The following is a 25,761-nucleotide window of genomic DNA, read 5'->3' as shown; positions in this document are numbered from 1 at the left end:
TCAAAGGACGTTTATTGTGTTGTGGTTCTTTCTCTTACAGATCCGGTCCAAATGTAGCAGAGAGGTGGACACTGGTGTTCCTTTTAAGGGATTTTCCATTCTATTTCTTAGGGTGGGTCAACATGCAGACATAAGCACCGATATGCACCACTGACGCCACTTCAGTGAATCCATCTCAGTTCACTAAAGTGTGAGAGTATCTTCTGTGTTTTCTGGTGTCATTCATGGGCGCCCTGGCTCACCGTCTCCCTCTTGTTGCACTTTGCTCCTGTCTGGAAGAAAGAAGACAATTTTCTGCGTTATTTTTTAACATCAACTACTCGTGATTTGGCTGTAAGACCAAATAAACATGTATCTAAAACGTGTTTGAAGAAAATTTCTATCAAAGTCTGTCATCTCTGTAATTTAAGTGGATGATAAGAAAATATAAAATTAATGTGGAGATATATCTGTGCCGACCTCAGTTTCACTGTGAATTCAAATGATCTAAAGATGCATCTTGATGTATAATAATGTCTTGTTTTATTACCACAGTGTTTACTTTCTTTCAGAAAATTTGAATGGCTCTTAAAAGTTTAGCAGAGCTAGCAATTTTTTTTTAAAATTTGCTAGCTTAACGGTCCACACAGTCTTTCTATAAATCACAGTATAGTTTTATTTATGGATTTTCCTCCTAGTGTGCTAAAATCGTGGGTTTAGACTCAATTGGTAATTTAAAATGAATGCTAGGTGTACATGAAGGGGTTTCCTTCATCTCTGCATTGTCTTGACCTTTCATACGGCCGGTGTTTATATTTAGAAACTTCCACTCACATCATAAATGATGTCGCCTTTTCACGGACTCCTAGAATTACGCGATTTCACTCAACCAATCATCAGAGAACAAGCTAGCCACAGTTTGAGCCATGGCACCATCAGTGTGGGTCTGTGAGGTGTCAAACATTTATGAAAATTGTAACAACAGAAATAAACTTTGATTGTATACAACACTAACACAATAGTTTTAAACTATTACAATGAGTGCCCTATGAAGGCTTGATGACTGGTGATCTCCCTTTGCCTGAGTGCTGGGATGGAGTCATGCTCCTAACACGAAATACTCTGAATGGGACAAATAGTGAGTGAGTGAAAACAAAAATCTGCGGATGAAGACTTAAATAGGAAATGAATGCATACAGGGGCGTGTCCAGGGAGTGGCCTGGGGTAGCACATGCCACCCTTGGAATCTGATTGGCCACCCCAGGTGTCACCACACTGAATTCCCTTTGTAGTGATCTGTAGTTTGTATATTTACACACTGTAATTAGATCTAAATATTATAATCAGAAGTGGTTGTTTTTATCATCAGGGAGTTTGCTTAAACACTCTGTATTGACTGAGAGACAAGAAAAGAGAGAGAGAGTTGGGATCGTTTAAGAATCTTTAATTTCTATAATTATAAATTCTTACAATCTACCAGGACTAACTCTGTGATGTATGCATATGGATCTGAATGTTATCGTGTTGGTGTGTGTGTGTTCAGGATCTCTCGGCTGACGTAGCGAATCTGGTTGTTATGACTAGGCTACCACGAGGCTTCAGAAGCTGATGACATGAGCCGCCATTTTGCCGCAACTACGTACCGTATATGGAGTCTCCCGTGTAGATCAGGAATTGCCAGGTCCCCGGACCTTCAGGTGTACTGGAGCTGGTGAAACAGCGGTCGCAGCACTACAAAGCCCGTATGAGGCTCGACTCCGGTAGCAGCGGCAGGCGTCAGCGAGTTCAGCTCTTATTTTGAAGGAATGTCGTCTTGTTGTTCAAACGACAGAAATCTCCAGCTTGACAGTTCTCAGCTTAAAGTAGAAAGTACAGCTGGCCAGGCTGCACCTCTCTTTTGCGGTGATGGATCGAGAGCTGGTTGAAAACTACGTTGAGAGTATGATGTAACTCCTTTGGAGCTCGGATCGAACAGAGCTGAGGTTAAAATGGAACTGAGTATAAAATGGCATTGCCTTGTTTTATATCCCCTAGTTGTTTACAAATCTTAGTAAACCGGATTGGACAACTTCATTAAACAACCCAGATTCTGCCCTACGACAGACGAAAGTTCTGATTGGTTGAGAACAATGTGTCATGCGTTTCCATGTCAATGTAGATCAGTCTGTCTGGTGCAGTCCTGTTTATTCATTAAACACATAACTCATGACATCTTTATTTCACAGATCATTCACCTGATTATTATTGATCAACATATGCTCTGATTAGCTTTATCACGAATAAAGTACTTTGATTAATTGATGGAAAGCGTTCTTCTTCTCTTCTTCTGTCTCTTCTCCTGGAATGTAAACATGCTGAAACCAGCATCCGACCTTGGCGATTCCTACATGTTACTGTGTGAAGGGGCAGCTGTTAAGGGCAGACAATAGGATCTTAATAACGCGACACCTTTAAATAGGCTTTTCATTGTCCACAAAAGGCTTGAGGTAAAACAAAAAAGCACAACCACTGGTGCCACATATGCACAAAGTAGTGCCTCATCTGGGCCACCCCACTTTAAAAGATCTGGACACGCCACTGAATGGATACCGGGCTAAAAGTAATCATTCCTGATACAAATGATAACAATAACATATTTTTATGTGCTTAACAGTGTTCTAGTGGTCAAGGCATTGATGAATGAAACTAACGGACCCTGAGTGAAAACTCCTCTGGTTTTAGTACTTCTGACATCAGCAACTCAGGCTTTCTCCCTCAGCAGCTTGTTTAAGTTTGAATTCTGTCCAAATCTTTTGTGTTTCCTTTCAAAATGTGCTTCCTAAAAAGGCAGGCAATCAACGACATAGGTGAGGGAAGTTCAACAACTACATCCATGATAATAACAGACGTTTTATTTACTTCTGTGGTTTTGAGGCATTTGTTTTGCAAACATATTTGTGTGCAAATCTGGATATTTGGTCCATCTGAAAATGCATCTTAAATTTATTATTTCTTAGATTTTGGGACAATGATGCACATTTGCATTCTGTTTTATTGACCCACTTTAATGTAATTTCCTTTTTGTTAACATTTCACACAACACACACACATTTAAATATCCCAGATCACACACCCTTGTTATTAAATTAAACGTTTATGCCTCTTTCTCTCTATGACCTCATCAGGAAAACTGACTGTAAACGAGATCATGTTCTGAAATATTATAAAAGCGAAGAGGAAGTCAAGCCTCTGAATGTTTTTCTTTTTCTGCAGATGTTCACGAATGAAGGTAAATGAAGAGGACAGATATTAGAGGCGGGGTGGGTAATTCAGTCAGGATCAAAGGGAAAAGGGGAAGGCAGATCCAAAGGAACTTGGTGTGAAGGGATGAAGATGAGAGAAATGAGCGGTGGACTGAATGCTCACTACTCCTCTCCCACCAGAAGTGAGCAGATGTTGAACCCACAGGCTTCTACCAGCATGGTGCCCCTAAAGCTAGCAAAGGGGGAAACATGCTAAAACATCCTCACATGGCGGTGTTTGTGCAAATGCACGCGAGAGAACTTCATGTTAGTGAGGCACACTGTAGTAAGATAAATACACTAATTTCACACATTTGGTTCTTGATTTTGAAATGTAATTGTGGTGCTTTATTGAATACAAAGAAAAGTTCAGAGGTTTAATTTTTTAATCTTGCTCACAAAACGGGTCTGAAAGTTCCGTAGGTCACTTTCTGTGCAATATGTGTAATTTTTTGAAAAAATAAATGTGATGGGAAAATGTTCTTAATTTAATGCAAACCCTGACTCTTATATTTTGGAGACAGTTAAACTGGCAGAGCAGTCAAAGTGATGGCAACATAATTAAATGTAAGTCACATTTATAAACGTGCACACCCTCACACACACACACACACACACACACACGCAGATGCATACAAACACACAGAACCAACAGTTAGCCACCACTCTAACTCAGAACTGAGAGTAAAAATGAGAATCTGAATGAAAATATATTGCATTAAAAAGTTATATCAGTTTGTTCCTATGTACATCTTCAAATTATATAGCAATTGTATTTATTAGTGCAATAATTGTGATAAGGTGTGTATCAATCAGTAGACATGTAAATACTACAGAGACACTTTAATACTTCACGGTAAATGTGCTGGCACGGATCACGAATTCCTGGTTCATGATGAGGATCATCCGATTTAGATTCCCCAGAGGAGTCCTCTCAGGGCTATGTGTCTGTGGATAATCCCAAATCTACCCTTACCCTAGCCTTAACAGTCTGCCAGAGACCCCCATGGCTGCTGAAAGTGTTTAAAAAAGGCTCAATGCCAATCTTTTTATCCTGGCTTTTAATTGATCTAGTTTAAGTATTTTTTTAGCTGATGTTTTTTCTTAGCGTTTTTTAACTTCAGTATCCAGATATTTTTGTTTCGTTTGATGTGAGATGATTGTGAGCAAAACGTTTGAATCGGTTGTATAATTTTGATGTGCCAAAGCCGTGTTTTTAGTCCATATACACTGTTGGTTTTTTGCTTTTTTTTTTGCAAAGCACTTTGTGCTCATTTTATCATGAAAAGTGCTCTACAAATACAATTTGATTGATCGACTGATGTGCTGAACTGGGTGTGGCGTAAGATCACCTGACCCACCCAAACTATGCAATCCTAGCTCACCTGCTGCTTTGGACCACTCCGGTTGCAGCTGGCTCAGTCCAAAGGAAATTAGCTGACAGGCTGGCGTCTGATATGATGAACAGTTTCTGACATTACCTGTCCGAAGCCCCTCTGGGTGTAATCAAATGGTTTCATCTCGTGTAACTGGACTCTGTCAGTACACAGGTGTCAAAAGTTTTCACATTCATTTCTCAGAAGTCTAGACACTAGGCTGAAAAAGTAGGCTATTCTGTAGAAAGTTGAAGTGTCAAGTCAAACTTTTTTCTTTTTTTTAATCTCGTGATAAGTGACGATTTAGACCTGATGCCAAATTTGAGCCAGTTTTATTTCATTTGAGATTTATCATCCAAAACTTTATTAACATCTCCAAATGAGACAAAAGCAGAAAGTGGCTTCAAAAATTCTCACCGTTAACATCTCACTGGGTGGTCTGGACTCTGCAGCACTGCTCTGGATGTAGAAGTTTAATCTTACTGAGGCATCACTGACCTGTAAACAAGAGAAGAAGCGAGACGTGCAAAGTGAACGCTGCTCTGTTTCTGTTTCCCTCTTCAAGCTAAACGATGGCTGGCAAAAGGCCACACCAAGCAGTTTGTTCTATGACTCTAAATATGAGTCCCAACATAAACTTAAACCAAATGCACTTTGCAAAAGTAAACACATCAAAATGAAATATTGTGTCCTCATATTTAGTCTGGCCACACATAGCTGAGGAACAGAAAAATGCAAAACTAGCATAAATGGTAACAGTAACTCTGTTCGTAGACATGAACAACATTTGCTCTTTGAAAACAGCTCATTAGCTCATAGCTGATCAACAAGAGGCAGCAAGGCGAGTGAAATGTCTTTGCCCAAGCACAGTCCCTAGGAATAAGTTAGGGTCGAACCTGCAACCCGATTTCTGGACGATCTGCAGTATGCCCGGAGGCACTCTGCCCTTGTAATGAAGATGTTACAAAACAAAGATACAGTAGTTCCGTCCATCCTTCTGTCTGATGTCTATTAGCCAGACTGGGTCAGCAACAGCTCCTGCAGACAGACTCCAGGGAAGTCCTTACAGCATGCTGTGGGAAAACTTCTGCCCAGCTAGTCCTGGGTCTGCTCAAAGGTCTACTCCCTGTGGGACATGTTCAGAAACATCTCCCATGAAATTATTTCCCAAATGTTCAAACCCCTTCAACCATGCTCTGAGCTTCTTCCTAATCCAGTCCAGCTTCTCATTTCAATTCATTGCAGCTGCTTTTATTGGGAATCTCATTTTTTGTGTTATTTCTCACAGCTCATGACCATAAGGTTGGAAAGCATCAAACTTTTCAACTAAGGCCCTGTCCACACGTAGCCGGGGATCTGCCCAAACGTAGATATTTTTCTACGTTTTGGCCTGCCATCCACACGAAAACGGAGTTTTTTGAAAACTCCGGCCAAAGTGAAGATCTGCGTTTTCTCCGTTTTGGGTGTCTGCGTGTGGACAGACAAAACCGGAGTTTTAAGGTCCGCAACGTCACTTTCCACGACAAAAAAATGCTGACATCACGTGTGCGACCTGTGTTTACACTAGCCGACAGCAAGGAAGCCCTCAGCGCTGTGCTCGCTTTCTCAATTGTCCAAGCGCTTTTTGCTTGTTTGTTTTTGCAAGCGGAATTACTGCTCCTTGCGGAAGATCACAGACGAAGGACGAGGTTAAGAACGGGGGAAGTACTGCCGCCTACAGGTCTGGCGTGTCCTTAACAACGTATTTATCCGGGTACGTGTGGACAGAGTTTTTTTAAATGAGGTGGTGTGGATGCAAGTTTTTGGAGGGGCGGATATTCGTTTTAAAAAAACCCGGCTACGTGTGGACTAGGCCTAAGTTTGCTCTTCACCAGTACAGATTAGTACAATATCTATATGATTGCAGATGCTGCCCCAATCTCTAACAAAGACCGTACATTCACCCACGAACAAGGCTTTGAAATGCTTGAACTCCTCCACTTCATTCCCAACCTGGAAGACCACGACCTAAAAGGCACTGATCTTTATCCCATCTGCTTCACACCCAGCTGCAAACCACCTGGCTGGATGAGGCCAACAGAAGAAAATCATCAGACTGAAGACTCTCTGCTCTGGGTCTGTGTAGAAGTTTCTTCCATAAACGTTGTAAACAGATTCTGAGGCAGAAGATAAACGTGGAGAAGTTCAACATTTACTGTAAAAGAAATGGGAACAATTATATTGTACTGAAAGCAGAGAAGGTTTGTACATTTGAATGTTCATTATTTTGAGATATAGGGATGCTTCAGCTTTCTTAATGACATCCTGTAAAAATCAGCAAATAAATGTAAAAGTTTGAGTATTTTCAAAAGTCTAAAGATGGATTTTGTTCCTGTTCTGAATCATGTTCTCCCTGTATTACTTTTGCTCAGGGTGTTTATTGTTTATAATATTTTGACATTTTGTACAAAATAATGTCATAGGTGTGGAAGTTGGCTGTGTTTCTTCACATCTGGGGCCGTAAGGACTTCATTCGCTTTGAACCTCATCTTCAGGTGCCATTAAAATAATTTAGTTTTAAGCAACAGACATTTTTATAGCCAAGATTTTTGCCACTTAGTAGAATTGCAGGTCTCCAAATTAAAGGCAGCATATCATTACAGTTTAAGCTGTTCTAATGAACTTTAAGCCATTGCCCACCCATGCTAGCTCATTAAAAACATAAACAGAAAGGTGACTCACAATAACAGATGGAACAATAGGAAAGCTATCAGCAGTGCTTAATGTTTTCTATCACCTTTCTGCAGCTGAGCCATTGTATCATAACACAAAGAGATTTGCAAAATAAAAGCATAAGCCAAATGAACCTGTTGGAGCTTAAACAAAACACAAGGTAAGAAAATAGAGCATTTGTGCAACTCAAGATCAGCTGAAAATGGTATTGGTCCGACCTTTAGATTTAGATGATCACTGACTTAATACGGGTGTTGGATGAAGAGATTACAGAACACAGGCGGAAGAAAATGAAGGCAATATTCTAAGTAAAGTCACTCCAGTTGAAGGAAATCTGAGATCTAAACCCACCATTTAATAAAGTTAATTAGTATAAAACATCACCAAACTGAGAAAACAAAAATAACTCTGGAATGGTGACAGAACCCTGGGAGGTAACAAGAACCTGACCAACAGCAGCTGCAAATCTAATATGTACTGAACATAATTAAAACAGGTGGAATGAATGCCACACAAGTACCTTTTGTCCTTTACAAACAGAAAGCAAGACTTTTAATCTCCTTGCCTTTCGAAGCTTAGAAACTTTAATGAGAGAAAAAGAAATTGTCTAATTTTGTAGGGATTGAGCTATAAGGCAGTTTTAGATGTTGTTTAACTCGTAACATAAGGTAGAAAGTGCATTATTGTTTTGATGGGTCTCATTGACTGCACCATGAGTCAGAGATGCGCCGAGCTGCGGGGAGGGGACCATACCGATAGTGGGAACCCAGCTCCACCAACATGTTATACTTCAACCCATTTTCTAAAGTGCAGCATTATGTTAAATGCACTGGGTTTTACCCTATTACATTTAAATTTCATGGTTAAGCAGTACATGTTAAAATCTAAGCTCAGCTCGGCAGTGACCTAAAATACATAAATATAATTTTACTTACAGAAAAAAATGAATTGGAGACTCCTTGGATGCTCTATTAGTGCAATTAATGCCACAGCAAGTCATTTTGTCCAACAATTGCACAAATAATATCCAAAAAAGAATACACAAACACTACAACTAATGGTCTAAGTTGAGAGACTGAAAATCGCGGAACAGTTTTCAGGGGAGGCCGAGGCTCAGGCTGAGGCCTTTCCCCGGAGCTAGCTCTGCGGTCACGTGGGTCTGATGCTCATTAATTCGTCAGAATTGTAGGCTTTTAATACACTTAAACAGAAGAAAATTCACCCCCCTCAGAGTTGTCATGAGTCTAAACTAGATCAATTAAACCTAAAACATGTTTTGGTACCAGGCTGTAAACATGTTTATTTCTGCTGTGAAATTGGTATTTTTAACATGGGAGTCAATGAGGATTTGCTCGCTTCTGACACCAGCCCCCAGTGGATGAGGGTGGAACTGCAATTTTTGTCACTTCCATGTTGGCTTCAATTTCATACCAGTATTATGGGGGCTTGGTCACACTAGGTGAAACATGCTGAAGACTATTCCTAGTACAAATTATTTTTAAGATTTTTTTTATGACATCATAATTACTCGACTTGGATTACATTTTCAATTAAATCTGCCCATATCATCAAAATAAGGTATATGTGTGTAAGGATACGAAAGAACTTTAGATTATTTAATCTATTTTAAGTGTGTTTTCTCAAATGAAAACCATTTAAACTTCCTTTAAAGGGTCAACCCTGTGATGGCAAAGCTCTAGGGGTGGATGACATCCGCCCAGAGTTCCTTAAGACTCTGGATGTTGTGGGGCTGCGTTGGCTGACGCGTCTCTGCAATATCAAGTGGACACTGGGGGCAGTTCCACTGGATTGGCAGACTGTGGTGGTGGTCCCCCTATTTAAAAAGGGGACTGTGAGATGTGTTCCAACTACAAGAGGATCACACTCCTGAGCCTCCCTGGAAAGGTCAATTCAGGAGTTCTGGAGAGGAGGGTCCAACTGAAAATTGAACCTTGGATTCAGGAGGAGCAATGTCCTGGCCGTGGAACACTGGACCAGCTCTTAGCAGGGTCCTGGGGGGATCCTGGGAGTTCGCCCAACCAGTCTACATGTGTTTTGTGGATCTGGAGAAGGCTTTTGGCTGGGTTTCTTGGGAGGCCCAGTGGGGTAACTTCAGAAAAATTGTGTACTAGGCCCTTTGATATGGGTGTAAGGTTATGAAGTTCATGGTTTTCAACTCCATACAGCTGGCCCCTGGGCACAATAACACCGTGTAGAAAAACCAAGGTCGGGTTGTTCCTCAGACTGTTTACATTCCAGGAGAAGAGTCCGAAGGAGAAGAAGAAGCTTTACTTAATCAAAGTACTTTATTTGTGATTAAAATTATTAAGCAAAACAGATGTTGATCAACAATAATCAAGTGAATGATCTGTGAAATAAATATGTCATGAATTATGTTTAATGAAAACAGGACTACGGTGCAGACATACTGATCCTCATCTCCATAGAAACGCATGACACATTGTTCCAACCAATCAGAGCTTTCGGCTGCCGCAGGAGAATCTGGTGTTGACTTCAAGTGTCCAATCTACTTTACTGAAACTTATCAACAAGTCAGAGATATAAAACAAGGCAACGCCATTTTAAGTCAGTTCCATTTTGACTTCAGTTCTATTCACCATCATCCTAAAGACAAGCGCAGCCTGGCCGGATGCGTTTTCTTTAAACTAAGAACTGTGAAACGGGAGATTTTCGTCGTTTAACAACCAGACGACGTCCTTTCAAAATAAGAGCAACTGCTGACGCTGCTGAATCGTACCGGGCCGACCCTCCAGACGGGTTTTGAAACGTTGTGACCGCTGCACCGACAGCTCCATCGTACATCCGAGGTTTCCAGACCTGGCAATTCCTGATCTACTTGGGAGACCCCACTGGGTACGTACACGGCAAAATAGCGGCTCATGTCATCACTTTATAAGCCTCGTGATATCTAGTCATAACAAAGACGACCAGATTCGATTACGTCATCCTAGAGAATCTGAACCAGACCCACACACACACACACACGCACCAACACAACATCCGAATCCATTCTCATCCATCACAGAGTAGTCCTGGTAGATTGTTTAGAATTTATAATTCAGAAATTAAAGATTCTCAAACGATCCCATCTCTCTCTCTTTTCTTGTCTCAAAGTCAATACAGAGTGTTTAATTAAACTCCCTGATGATAAAAACAGCCTATTCTTCTGTTTATAAAAGTGAACTACTAACAGTGTATTAAAATACAACTTTGGTTAGTTACATCACTTTGATTCCGTTTCATAATATGGCGAGCCTAGCTTGATATCTGCACAGTTTGTTGCATTTTGTGCTGACTTTGAGACATTTTGGGATTATCTGTGTCTGTGTGTTAGAGAATAAGAAAAAGGCGAGCGCTTCCTCAGTCAGCTCTTAGAAAGGGGGGTGCACATTCATCACCCTCCAACGGGAGGCGCTGTTTCATCAAAACACCTTAAGTGCTGACGTGTGCTGGTGGCCATTTTGAGGCCTACATCTAAGGGTGAACATTTCTCCTGTTTTATTGCATTGGAACCGTCTGTTTATTGTTTGTCGTGGTGCTTGTGAGGATCCTGCGTCCTGGGGGTGGATCCGTGACTCGTCATCTGCATCGACTACTCCTGAGGGTGCTCCGGCTCGTTGGCCTTGGACGACTGTGGTTCCGGCGTGGCTGCTGGGACACCTCATTCGTTGGGTTTACTGTCACCCGCTCTTCCCTTTTTGTGGATTACGATAAGTACTCTTACATAATTCAATTTTTATTTGGAATATTGCCCTGCCTGCGGATACAACAATCGATTTTTAATTGGAATACTACCCTGTTCGTGGATACGTTCAAGCTTTGCTCCTGCTTTGCTTTATTGCCCGTGAGGATATGACGTTGCTGTTGCTTCGTTTATGGCTTCCATGGGGAATAATTAATAACCTGCTGACTTGTGTTCTTCCTGAGGAGTGTGCGAGACTGTTCTCCGGCGTGGGGTTCGTGCCTCACCACAGATGGCTGTTCCCTTGGGATCGCATCCGGTTCTGTTGTGAAGATTCTTCATAACTTGGGTTTGTTCAACGACCAAGTGGTCTCTTGAAGGACCACATTGACCTTGAAAAGGGGGGATATGTAAGGTTATGAAGTTCATGGTTTTCAACTCCATACAGCTGGCCCCTGGGCACAATAACACCGTGTAGAAAAACCAAGGTCGGGTTGTTCCTCAGACTGTTTACATTCCAGGAGAAGAGTCCGAAGGAGAAGAAGAAGCTTTACTTAATCAAAGTACTTTATTTGTGATTAAAATTATTAAGCAAAACAGATGTTGATCAACAATAATCAAGTGAATGATCTGTGAAATAAATATGTCATGAATTATGTTTAATGAAACCAGGACTACGGTGCAGACATACTGATCCTCATCTCCATAGAAACGCATGACACATTGTTCCAACCAATCAGAGCTTTCGGCTGCCGCAGGAGAATCTGGTGTTGACTTCAAGTGTCCAATCCACTTTACTACAACTTATCAACAATCCAGAGATATAAAACAAGGCAACGCCATTTTAAGTCAGTTCCATTTTGACTTCAGTTCTATTCACCATCATCCTAAAGACAAGCGCAGCCTGGCCGGATGCGTTTTCTTTAAACTAAGAACTGTGAAACGGGAGATTTTCGTCGTTTAACAACCAGACGACGTCCTTTCAAAATAAGAGCAACTGCTGACGCTGCTGAATCGTACCGGGCCGACTCTCCAGACGGGTTTTGAAACGTTGTGACCGCTGCACCGACAGCTCCATCGTACATCCGAGGTTTCCAGACCTGGCAATTCCTGATCTACTTGGGAGACCCCACTGGGTACGTACACGGCAAAATAGCGGCTCATGTCATCACTTTATAAGCCTCGTGATATCTAGTCATAACAAAGACGACCAGATTCGATTACGTCATCCTAGAGAATCTGAACCAGACCCACACACACACACACACGCACCAACACAACATCCGAATCCATTCTCATCCATCACAGAGTAGTCCTGGTAGATTGTTTAGAATTTATAATTCAGAAATTAAAGATTCTCAAACGATCCCATCTCTCTCTCTTTTATTGTCTCAAAGTCAATACAGAGTGTTTAATTAAACTCCCTGATGATAAAAACAGCCTATTCTTCTGTTTATAAAAGTGAACTACTAACAGTGTATTAAAATACAACTTTGGTTAGTTACATCACTTTGATTCCGTTACATGGGCTGTTAGGTCCCTGTACAATCAGTGTCAGAGCTTGGTCAGCATTAGTGTCAGTAAGTGAGGCTCATTCCGGGTGAGAGTTGGACTCCGCCAAGGTTACTCTTTGTCACTGATTCTGTTCAGAACTTTTATGGACCGGAATGCTAAGCGCAGCGGGAATACGTTTTGGTGGCCTAAGGATTAAGTCTGTGCTATTTGGGAATGTGTGTGAATGGGAGAATTACTGACTGTGTTGTAAAGTGCCTTGGGGGGTTCCAGGACTGTAGAATCTATATAAAGGATCTAGATAGACTCTATAGAATCTATATAGACTCTAGAGAGAGCCAAGCATGAACTTGCAGCTTCTAATTGGCTGAACACACCTGATCCAGGTAATCAGCAACAGGAACAACAAAGATAGTTGGAAACCAAGCAGAACTGCTGCTCTCTAGGACCAGGGTTGCCTACCCCTGCTCTAGATGAGTTTGTCTGAAAGACAAACTAGTCAGACACCTGTGAATTATTGGAAGGCTTTTTTTTTTCCAGAATATTCAAATCATCACACACTAGCCTTCGTTTTTCCTGATTCCAACACCTCTACCATGGTTTTGATAGAAACTGGAGAACTAGTTAGAGCCAAGGGTTTTATATGAGATTTTCTGCCAACAGTGACTCTTCAGAACTCCTAAATGTCTTCACTCGTGTTATGAGAAAACGTTCTAGAATCAAGTTGAAAATAAAATTCCTTTGCCAGCTGACTTTGGGTCAACGGTGTAGAAAACCTCGGCTGGCTGGTCTAACACAGAAACAGATCCACTACCAGACCAATGGGTAGAAAAGTCAATTATTATCAAGGCAAAAGGTTAATGCTTTTTTTTGTCAAGGCAAACCACTCATCTTTAAACATTGTTGGTGTGTTCTTGCTGTGTTGAATTTCTAATTCCGTCATTCAGTTATTTTTAAAACATAGAAAGGTTTTATTTACCTGCAACGTTTCATTTGCGGCTGCAAACTTCGTCAGGGTGACGATGATGGTGGCGCCACTTCCTTCTCCGTTTATCCGCGGGCAGCAGAGGACGTTGTCACCCTCTGCTGCCCGCTCTCCCCTCTCCGACGATGCAATCCCATGATGGATAAAAGAAAAGAAGCTATCGAGATAAGGAGACGTGGATGTGGGACCATGAACAGGGACGATGGAGTTTACTCGTTGGATCGCGCATGGGACTGCATCATCGGAGAGGGGAGAGCGGGCAGCAGAGGGCGACAACGTCCTCTGCTGCCCGCGGATAAATGGAGAAGGAAGTGACGCCACCATCAGCGTCAGCCTGACGAAGTTTGCAGCCGCAAACGAAACGTTGCAGGTAAATAAAACCTTTCTGTGTTTTAAAAAGAAGTGAAAGATGAAACCACTCATCTGTTCTCAATTCTTCTGTTTTACAACGTTGCATTCTAACAAATCATTCATCGTTCTCCTTGCTTGAGAGTCTCATTTTTATCCTTCAAGAGATTCACTTGGTCATATTGTCCCTTTACACTGGAGTCCCAAGCTAAGCAACTGTTGATAAAAAGTTGAGATATCCTTGCAGATGTGAGGGGTTAAGAGTGCACGGGTGCACGCGTACATCAGTGTGCACATGGAAATGAGAGAAAATTGAGGTTCTTTATCCTTGAGTTTTGATAAGGGGACTAATGGTGCATGCGGTTGCCGTGGAAACCTTTGTTTGAAGAGCACAAGGACCTCAATTCCTCCACACAACACATATATGCACCCCCACCCACCCTCTCTGTCAAATAAGTGGGTACTTCATGCAGCGATTTGAAAAGAGGCAGCAGATACATAACGGAGAGTCTTTGGAGGCTACAGCAAACAGGCAGGTTTTAATCCTTTTCCTGCCTGTGAGGGTTGGATTTCTACCCAAAAAAAAGAACATATGAGTGTCTGGGTGTTGAAATGTGCACAAATCTCATGAGGAGGTTGACTTAATATAGAATGAGGCAGCAGTTCATCAAAACATGTGTGGATGTTTATGTGGAGATGTACACAAAATACCATCACCAGCCCCACTCCCTACCTTCCTGATGCGCACGCACGCACACACACACACACACACACACACACACACACACACACACACACCACACACACACACACACACACACACACACACACACACCACACACACACACACACACACACACACACACACACACACGCACGCAAGCACGCACGCACGCACGCGCGCACACACACACACACACACACACAATATTTTCCCAGGTGACTGGTGTTCATGCTGTGAGTGTGTTTGTAAATTGTTAATATTGCAAGGTGCATTGCGGCTTATACATTTGAATGGTTTTTAAATTACATTTTAAATTTAGATGAGCTGTTTCAGTTACCTGACGAGTGTGTTGTCGTGTTGGTTTGCGGCGTGTTGTCCTGTTTGCAGAGGGGGTCCTAGGGCATCTTCTTCCTACTGAGGCACCGCAGGACGCCAATAAAATTGCCCCCTCATTTTGCTCAACTCTTTCATCACAGGTCTCTATAATCAAACACGTTTTATTTTAGCAATGAGGAACGTGCACTCTGTGTGTGTGTGTTGATACATTTGCTTGTCTAATGGGTGTTCAAAGTTTTTTCACCCATAACCTTTGTGGAAATTAATTAGCAGTCTTTCAATCAAGCACATTCATCAAAGCAGATAATCACGCTAGAAGAAAATTTATTCTAACTGAATGTCTGACGATGCCTCTTCAATTTCCTATGTCAACGCCAACATTTACAGAAGTCCCCCTCCCACAAATACCTATTGGTTATTGTCAATAGCCTCCTGCACCAGCTCCGCTCACACGCTGCCTCTATTCAAATATCTGTGATCTAAACAAACAAAGACAGGCAGATACATGCAGGATGAAGACTCCAGCCTGTAAATGTTTGCCTCCAGTAATCAACCCATACATCTCCCAAGTACTAAGCCCAACCTACTCAGCCAAACACTTTGTTGGAGGCGTTGATGTGGATCAGTATTCATGCTGATTGATGAGATCTAACTTTAGGTTTCGCAATTTTCCTGAACCAGCTGTGGTGTAAGATTTAGTCACGGTGCCGCATCTAAATCTCCAACGTGCATTTAAAATGGATTTTGAATTTTCTATTTACATTGCTTCCGATTTGTAGTTTTCAGAGGGCATACAAGTACCACTTGTTATAGCTGGTATCCTTACATTAGTAGCTTTCACATGAACAGTTTGCAAAGGAAATAAGGCAGCAACACAGTACGTAATAAACCGAACAGTGATGCAAAGATAAAACGCGAAGAAACTAGGCAGAAAGAAATCCTAGCATTGTCTAAAATATAAATAACATAAATCAAAAGAACAATGGAGAATATTTAGAGAACCCTTTTGGAAACTGAAGAGGACAACGTTGAAGCCAGCATCTCACTGAAACGTGACTGCGTTTTATACTTGGAATCACACTAGATTAATATGTATGGGACTTCTGCAACAAGTACTATGTTGGACAGGTCATGTTGTTATTGCTAACTATGTTTATGTTTATGTATTTAGCAGACGCTTTTGTCCAAAGCGACTTACAAGTGATGATCGGCATGTTGCCCTTGAGGCTAACAACAACAATAACAACAACTTGACATCAGTCATGGAGAGGAGGGAACAAAGGAGTGGACGGTAGAGAGGGGGGACGGGTGCAGGGAGGGTGCTAGTTAAGAAGATGCCCTCTGAAGAGCAGGGTCTTCAGGAGTTTCTTGAAAGTCGAAAAGGAAGCCGCAGTTCTGGTAGTGCTTGGAAGTACCTTTCTCAGTGGCCTAGTGGTAGAGTGTCCGCCCTGAGACTGGGAGATCAGGGGTTTGATTCCTGGTCGGGTCATACCAAAGACTTTGAAAAAATGGGACCCAGTGCCTCCCTGCTTGACACTCAGCATTAAGGGGTTGGATTGGGGGGTTAAACCACCAAATAGTTCCCGAGTTCCTGTGTCTGCAGCTCACCGCTACCCCAGGGGATGAGTCAAATGCGGAGAACAAATTTCGCACACACACCTGTGTGTGTGACAACTAATGGGACTTTAACTTTAAAGTTCATTGCACATTAACTGCAACATACAAGTGAATGGCATGCTTCTTTTCTTCTTGCAAAAACTTTTTGCATCTCCACATAATTTGTTTGCAATTTGATTGGCAACTTCCCCCAAAACTGGAGTAACTTTGCAAATGTGATGCCAACAGCCCAAAGCACAAAACAATGAGGTTGGACTTGTATCCAGTTGTTTTAGGGCAGATAGAGTAAATCATGCTGTGTGGGAAATAGAGGTTCTTAAAGTGACTTTAGTTTACCATGACGACTTAAACCAGTGGTTCCTAACCTGGGGGTCCCGACCCCCACAAGGGGGCGCCAAAGCCTCTCAGTGGGTCGCCAGGACCTCTCCACTTTAAGGGGTTAAAACTTCATTTATTACTTGTTTATAGCATACATTTTGCTCACATTTTTTTAATGAGTGAAAAGTTTACTGATATTAAGACAGGAAATAATTAGTACAGAAAAAGTAACACACTTAAGAACATTTTGCTCAGCTCACTGTTTTATTTTCAAGTGTCAAAAGTTCATTAAAGATAGGACTGGTTGATTAATCACAGAGTTTACAGTAAATAATCTAGTATAAACAGTAATATACACATTAAGTACATTTTGCTCAGTGTTTTTTTTTATGTGTCAAACGTTTATTGAAATGAATGTTTGATTTATCAGTGTTTACAAGAAACAATGTGTTCAGAAAAGTAATACAAACTGTCAAGCACATTATGCTCTGTTTGGTTTTGTTAATGACTTTGTTCTGTACTGGAGCCTACTATTACTGTTATCTATTGAATCAAAGCATATTAAAATGTGCTCGAACAATTTTATCATTTCTTAATAATGTTTGTACTGGAAGAGAGAATGGAAGGGGGTCGTCAAAAATTTTACTGGTAAAAAACGGGGTCCCTTGGGAAAAAGGTTGGGAACCACTGACTTAAACCACACCTAATAACCAGGGTTAGGGGGTCAGATAATAGTGAATAATAGTGAGTGTGTAAACTTGCATTAATGTCGTTGTTTTGGCATAAGAATAAAATAGAAAGCGGTAAAGGCGGGGCTTGGAGAGCTTTGGGTATCTTGAGGTGAGACTCGTGGAAACAACTGGTCTGTTGCTAAGCAACACATTTTCACACCTGAAGCGTCGAAAAATGATGCGGGGTGACCAAGTGCTTGTTTTGTCAGGAGTCCCAACGCGTCGGGAGGCGACACACTGTGCCAGAGCATTGGTTTCCGACACCCGCGGTAAAACGGGGCTTTCACCGAATTGTAACCTTTAACCTCTTGCTATTTAACCTTCCCCTCACCCCCATCCATACCTTAACCCGCCTGCACTTTCAAACTTTGTTCCGAGTCGTCATGTCCCTCTCCATCATGGTTAACGGGAAGTTTAGAAGGAGCAACAGGGCTAAGGTTGGGATGGGGGTGAATGTGTTGTATTCAGAGGACACAACGTTTGTATTTTTCTGTCTAAATGTTTTTGTAGAGTTGTCCCCCCCCCCCCAAAAAAAAATATACAAAGAAAAAAGTAAGAAACAAAGAAAACCACTATTTCTATGAACATCTTGACTTTTGGACAAAAAATGATTTGACTCATCGGGATCTATGGAAACATTTTGCCAATGCAGTAATTATAACCCATTTTTCAGATTTAGAATTACCCTTCCAGCTCTTTCTGGGTCAACGCAACACTTCATTAGAGCTCTTGAATGGTTTAAATAAATCACAGAACAAAAAGAAGCCAAAGCATAAATGCTGTAGAGAACTAAAATGCTGATTTTTATGGTGTGAATTTAAGAAAAACTGTTCTACTCTCAGTTTACTGACACCAGCAAATACTCTGAGATTAAGACTATATGATGTGAAAAGGATTACACAAAGATATCCAATATTGCAAAAATTGTGTGCAAAGATTTTTATTTTCATAATTTGACCAAAATGATTATGTACATCAATTTAGCTTCATATATAGAGGTAACTTTGTGATTTTAGCTTGGACTGTGTGGTTATTAGCTAATTTAATGTGTTTTACAAAAGAAAAGTTACTTTATTTTTAAACTGATCCACTTTTTCACACGTTATAGAAAAACACAAGATAAAGCAAACTTTATCACAAGACTAAGAAACAAAGAGTTTCTCATTGTTATGATGTCTTATAAACTTCAATAATTCATAATGCATAACAATATAGCTTACGTTACGATTCCCTTTCCTTCTTCTATAACATTGAAACTTTTCATTGTTGTTTTATTTTATAGTTTTTGTCAGACTCCAGAATGTCACACTTGTCTTTTGCTCACATGGGAAAAAAAAGCATTTCTTTTACATGTTTATCCGCTTCTTCCATACATTATAATAAACATTTTATGTAATAAATGTCTGTAAATACAAATTTACATGTGATGTGTTTGGATTCAGCCCCACCTTAGGTCACTATAGTTATTATAAATTAAAGACAGAACAGAAAGCTTGGAAAAAATATTGCATACTCAACCTCGCACCCTCACTTGAGCCTTCTTCATCCAGAACCTAATAAAAGGGTTTATACACAACAGTAGATAAGTCAAACTCGAAAAGCATCCCTCAAAGAGTGAAAGACAGACAAAAGAAATAAGTTTCAATGGTCGAATTTTTCTGAAAAGGTGCCACTGTGAGCCGAGATGCTCTGTAGCCATAGCAACTGGCACCCAGCATCTCCTGAAGGGAATGAGAAACGGATTCATGATTCATATCCAAACAAGAGCCTGAGTCTCCAAATATACCGAGGTAAACTGCCACCCCCAGACAGTCAGGCTGACAGCTGTGAGGAGGAGGGGCCAAACAGAAAACAAATAAACAAAAACAATCGCATTCATTCTCCACTTTCTCCAGCCGCACCACAAGACTTGGTCATTGTTTTCTGTTTGCCTCTTGTGATCTCAGCCATGCTGGCTGCTAACAAACGTAAGCAGGCTAAGCAATTATTTTTTGAATTCCAAAAATGGCACCTTTTCACATTGGGCCTGTTTACAAAAAGCAAAATCCCCAAACGCAGAAGTGGATGAGGTAAAAGGCTGGCATGATGGTGGTGACTGGGGCTGGTTGGTGATGAGGTGAAACCGGGTTTCAACATGTGTTTGTTAGGATACCACTCCTTCAAACAACAAACACTAATATCCACCATGTGTAAAGAAAACAACACTTTTAGTTTAGTTCATGTATGAAGAGTGTACTTCCTGTAAACTCTTCTTCTGCTGTCTGAATGGCTTTCTCTACTGAGACATAACTTGTTAGAAAAGCTACAGCAGGCAGAACAATGATGTTAGTATGCTGGCAAGCACAAACATTTGGAGAATTGACGCGATGATATTTGTTGTGTCACTTCATCATGCTGCATGGTGGCACAGCACTGTTGCCTCAAAGCAAGAAGGTTGCAGGTTTGAATCCCAGCTGCGTCCTTTTTGCCTGAAGCTTGCATGTTCTCCCCGTGCATGTGTGGGTTTACCCCTTCTTGCCACAGGAGCCGTCAGCAGCACGTTACTGCAGCAGCACGTCTTGCTCGCGTAAGCTGCTGCTTGGCCCTTCCCATGAGACGGGAAGCAGCAGGGGAGCAGCTGTCACCGACAGAGCACGAAGTCACACGAGTGACTTCGTCAGTAAACACAACAACAAGCAGGAGAAAATCACAACAAGGCACCAAAAGGTTTGTGTTTTATGTTCTGTCCGTTTTATAATCGCCAATACGGACCTGAAAAACAAAGGAGACCTCTAGCTCAGGCGTGCAGATAGGGTGGGGGACGGGGGGATCTGTCCCCCCAGATTCAGATCGACCCCGATCCGCCCCCCCCCCCCCCCCAACTAAGGCCAGAAAGGAAACAAAATCGGAGGTTATAAGCGCTTGAAGCTCCTTTTTCCAATTGCACTGAATGCAGCATGACGTAACCAAACACCGACTCCAGAGGCGCCAAAGTGGTTGCTGCTAGGATGCAGGATGAAGCGACGATTACTGCGTATTTAAAAAAGACCAACAGTGTAAGTAGGCGGGACCGATCTGTCTGTTTATGCATGTTGGTTCTAGTTTCAGTACGTTGTTGTCGGTGTTGGGACTTACTCGTTATAAGCGCCAAAGCCTCATTGCTTACTTTAACAAGTCTCATCTACAAATATGATCCCTCATGAAGTTACTACTTTACACCAGAAGATAGTGGAGATGTGGAACCTTCAGGCTGAGCAAAGTTTGGGAGTTTTTAGAGTTTGAAAATCGCCTCCAAAGAGAGGCTCCCAGTCGGGGAGAGGAGGAGATGTGCGCAACATGAAGAGCACAAATATTAGATAAAACGTATAATTGCCGGCAGGTCTGGTCTTTGTTGACTGATCACTTTGTCTGGTCATGACTGACTCTGATTATGAAGCAGAATATTGACTCTGATGAAGAAATTCACTCATCCAGCCGGGAAGATTGGCGCTGCTGCAGCGTCAGACAGCTGGTGCTGCACGAGAGGTGTGTGGAGTTTACAAGCTCCAAACGTTGGGTTTGATGTTGGTTTAACCTTCTCTGGGACGTGATGGATGTAGAAATGATGGTAAAAACACCGCTAACGTGACAGACGTAGCGACAATGTAAAAAAAAAATGCCGTAAAAAGGGGTCAGATGCCGATGCGTTAATGGTATGGAAGTCAAGTGTGTCACATAATCATAAAAAAATAAAATATAAAATTTTAAAAGAGATTTATATATTTATATATAAATAAAAACTTTCCAAATATAATGAAAATTTATAAATAACGTAAAAATACGAAGGAACATCTGTTGGTCAGGCTGAAAAGTTTGGGAACCACTGCTCTAAGTGATAAGTGAATATCGTTTCTTATTATATTTTATGTGCAGTTTTTTAGGGCTTTTATGTTTTCTGTAAAGATCGGTATGCTGAAAGACATTTAATGTTTTGCATAAAGCAGGAGGTTTTGGTTAGTAATTAATTGGGAGAATAACAAATGAATTAAACAGTGGAGCGCCTCTGTCAGTGCGCCCCAGGGCAGCTGTGGCTACATCGTAGCTCATCACCATCAGTGTGTGAATGTGTGTGAATGGATGAATGATACACTGTAGTGTAAAGCGCTTTGGAGTCCTTACTCTGAGAGGCGCTATACAAGTGCGGGTCATTTATCATTTATAGTGTTGATCAGGCAGAGCTTTGTTGTCAGCGTTCCACTGCATAATGGCTTCCAACACGTAAAAGTTAGTTTTTACGTAAACCGTTGGATGAAATTACACAAACTGACTGAGCTTGCAATAGTTTGTGTATGTGTACGTGTATGTGTGTGTGTGTGTGTGTATGTGTTTGGGGGAGGGTACATTGGAACTTAGTGCCCCCCAGTTTGAAAATCCTATCTGCGGCCCTGCGCTAGCTAGATGATAACTTCTCACGGGGCCGCACAGTCAGTAACTTTTTTTTACAGTAAAGCAACCAGAAGGCAGTACGTTTCTTTATTCTGAAAATCCGTCCGATTTCCTGTCTTTCCTTCCCCAAAAATGTCGAACTTGACCCGTTTCAGAGGCGTCACATGTAGAACATAGAACCGGCGCGTAAGGGCTGCTCCTGAGACGCGTCCGACTCGCGCTGCTGACGGCTCTGGTGGAAAAGGTTCTGTTGACCACAACGGTTCCTATCAGCAGCTATGACTTGCTGCTGCAGTAACGTGCTGCTGACGGCTCCGGTGGAAAGAAGTGTTTACGCTGTGTACCCCGGCTTCCTCCCACAGACCAAAACCAAGCATGTTAGGTAAGCAGGAGGCTCTAAATTGTCCCTAGATGTGAGTGCAAGGTTTCTTCTTTAACCCTCTCGGGCTCAAATTAAGTTTTGACAAAAGGACGAACAAGTCCTTCAGGGGTACTTCTGAGTTTAAAAATGCTCATGAAATACGTATGTGGAGTAACCAGGTAGGTAGGTTTTAGCGTTGCAAATCTGCAACGCCTGCCTCCAGAGGGTTAAAAAAACTCATATCTAGAGTTTTTATTCCTGCAACAGCTCATGAGGAAGGTCAAAACTGTTGCAGGTTAAAAATAACAAATAAATAAAGAAATAAATAAATGTTTTCACCAAAGTACCTTGCCTGTGCAGTACGAAACTTTCTTTTGTTAGTTTTCCCGAGACATAATGAACTTCATTATTATGTTAGTCTCAGTTTGTCCTTGTGATGGACCTGTCCTAGGATGAAGGAGTTACTTCATTCTTACAAATTTTAGGTCGGGATGATTAGCTGATTGGTTTATTGTGACATGTTCTGTAGCTCATTGCTTTCTGTGTACAAATACATTTGGTACTTGACCAGTTGTCTTATTGTTTTCCTCCCTTTGTTTCACATATAATCTAAAAATGAGGTAAGATATAATAAAATCCCTGGAAATGTTCAAAAATGAATATAGTAATAAGAGAAGATCATATTTTACCCAGATGGCAATGCTGTGGTAACGTAGTGCAAAGGCCAATCATCTGTCACAACGGAGAACTTCAGAAATATAAGCCGCATCTACAAGACCACCGCGTCCCCCTGCCGATAAAAACATATCAAACAAGCCAGAGCCGCTTGTGAGCTGTATTTAGCTAAACATCAAGAACTGTTCTGAATCATAATACTGATGACCGAAAGCTACTCATTTCAGAAACCTCCCTGTTCTCTAGGCTAACATTGCAGTGCTTCTTGCCACATTTGGCCTGCTGACGTAAGCGACCACAATCAAGACTCTGCCTGCTGGGCCCACTGCGAGGCAGCTGTGCATCATTACTAATCAGAATAAAGAGCGAGGCGAGGGCCCCTGGGATACACCCATTTTGGCTGTGGTCCTGTGTGGAGAAAAAGTGTGCAGGGTGCTTCTCTTCCACCCTGTTTGCATCGCTTTCCTGTGTCTGCACATCATTTACACCTTGTTTGGTCCTCATCGCACTGTTGTAGCTTGGTTTCATCTCAGCGCTAGCTTCCTTTTATTCCACAGACCAAGCATTTTCAATGAATCACACCAGCTATTGCGTTTTTCTTTTTTCCATTTGCAGAGTTGCCAGTGAGAAATGTAATTTTGCTACAGGACTCTTGTGTGATCTCATGCAGATGTGGTCAAGTTTCAGCTTTTTTAAAGAATGCACTAATAAGCCTAGGGTCACAGTGCTGCTGATTCATCTGATCTCTCATGGTGAACACGACCAGAACATAACATTTGGCCCACATCACCTCCCTGCTAGTAAACTCAAGTTTGAGTTAAACATAACAGCATGTTTGAATCTGATCCTGAATGACTGTAAATCATTTCCTTTTTTTTTCTTCCTTTTGTTAGATTTTTTTAAAGATATAAGTTTATTTTGCATGCAGAGTTAAAATGAGGTGAATTATATTTAAAAATGTATTTGCAATGTGATTATTTGGCATTTAGGGATATGTTTGCTCTAACTGCTCGGGCACAAAATGACAGTTTTATTAGTAGAACATGGTTAAACAGGTGACTGGTGACGTCTTCTGCATTAAGCTTGGTTTATGCTTGACGCATTCACTTTCCGCGCGGTGATGCGGCTCGCGGATGGAATGCGCTTCACAACTCGCAGCGTTTATGGATCGCGCGGCTCGTCTCTGCGGTGAGCCAATATTCTCCCAAACTGTAGGGGGCAGCATGGAGCTCTACGGCATGCATCCAACACTACACCATAGTAGTAGTAGAAATGACTGTTTACAACATGGCATTCCAGCATTTTTAACAGCGTTCTCGTCTTTTCCGACAGTGCGAGCTTCCCTCCAAGAATTATTAACATGTGATCACGGTGATCTCTGAGAGCTGAATCATACAAATGTCTGTATTTACGAACCTCTGCCATACTAGTTCTTGCCGGTCCGCCATGTTTTTCCGCGTCCATCCGTCCGCGTGGTTAGAAATTTTCCGAGGTGCGCGTTGCGGAAATTCTGGGCCGTGCGGAGGCGCGGTGGAGGGGCGTGGTTGTTAAAATGACGCAAAATGACGCAACTTTTCCGCGCGGAGCCGTGCGGACCTCGCGGACGCGTCAATCATAAACCAACCTTTAGGGGCAGTGTTGGGGAGTAACGGAATACTTGTATCTCCTACAGCTACAGCTACTCTTACAGCTGCTGGAAACTCTGAAGCTTTTCACAAATTCTTTGTTGATAAAGTGTCGGGCATTAGAGCAGTCATTTCTGGTAACTCTGTTGACCCTGTTCCAGTTCATCCATTACCACCCACCCTGAGCTCCCTCCATACAGTTTCATACTCTGAGCTGAGTAAGCTAGTTGCAAGGCAGAAGCCATCTGGCTCTCCACTTGATGTTCTACCGCCTCGTCTCTGGAAGGCTGCCTTTCCGTGCCTTGGCCCATCACTTGGTCAGATTATCAATGGGAGCCTCAGCACAGGTGTGGTCCCAGCTGCTTTGAAAGCAGCAGTTATTCGGCCGACCCTGAAGAAACCTGGTGCTGATGTCTCTGTGATAGAAAATTACAGGCCTATCTCTACCCTGCCCTTTACATCTAAACTGCTTGAGAAAGTCGTTTATCAGCAGCTGGTCTCACATTTAGCTGACTCTGATCTGTTTGAGGTTTTCCAATCAGGGTTCAGGTCTGGCCATAGCACAGAGTCTGCTCTACTGAGGGTCCTAAATGACATCTATCTATCACTAGATCACGGAACATCTGTGCTGCTTCTGTTATTAGACCTGACAGCAGCCTTCGACACAGTTGACCACGCGATTCTACTCGATCGCTTGGAACGATGGGTTGGGATCAAAGGGTCAGCTCTGGACTGGTTTAGATCGTATCTCCAAAACAGGACATTCTGTGTTAAACTGGGTGATGTTTTTTCTTCTTGGGAGGGGCTCCGCTGGGGGGTCCCGCAGGGGTCGATCCTTGGTCCACTTTTGTTTGCCATTTATCTGCTACCTCTGGGGTCAATCTTTCGTAAACATGGCCTATCATTCCATCTGTATGCTGACGATTGCCAGATTTACTCTCCATTGTGTCAGGAGAAAGGTCACTCTATTCAGTCCTTTGTCTCCTGTGTTAATGAGGTGAAGTCTTGGCTAATGTCCAACTATCTACTTCTGAATGAGGGAAAGACAGAGCTCATTGTTTTTCACCCCAACAG

This window comes from Nothobranchius furzeri, chromosome 7, assembly GCF_043380555.1.
Source record: "Nothobranchius furzeri strain GRZ-AD chromosome 7, NfurGRZ-RIMD1, whole genome shotgun sequence".
Classification (NCBI taxonomy): Eukaryota; Metazoa; Chordata; class Actinopteri; order Cyprinodontiformes; family Nothobranchiidae; genus Nothobranchius; species Nothobranchius furzeri.
Note: the sequence above shows the minus strand (reverse complement) of the source record.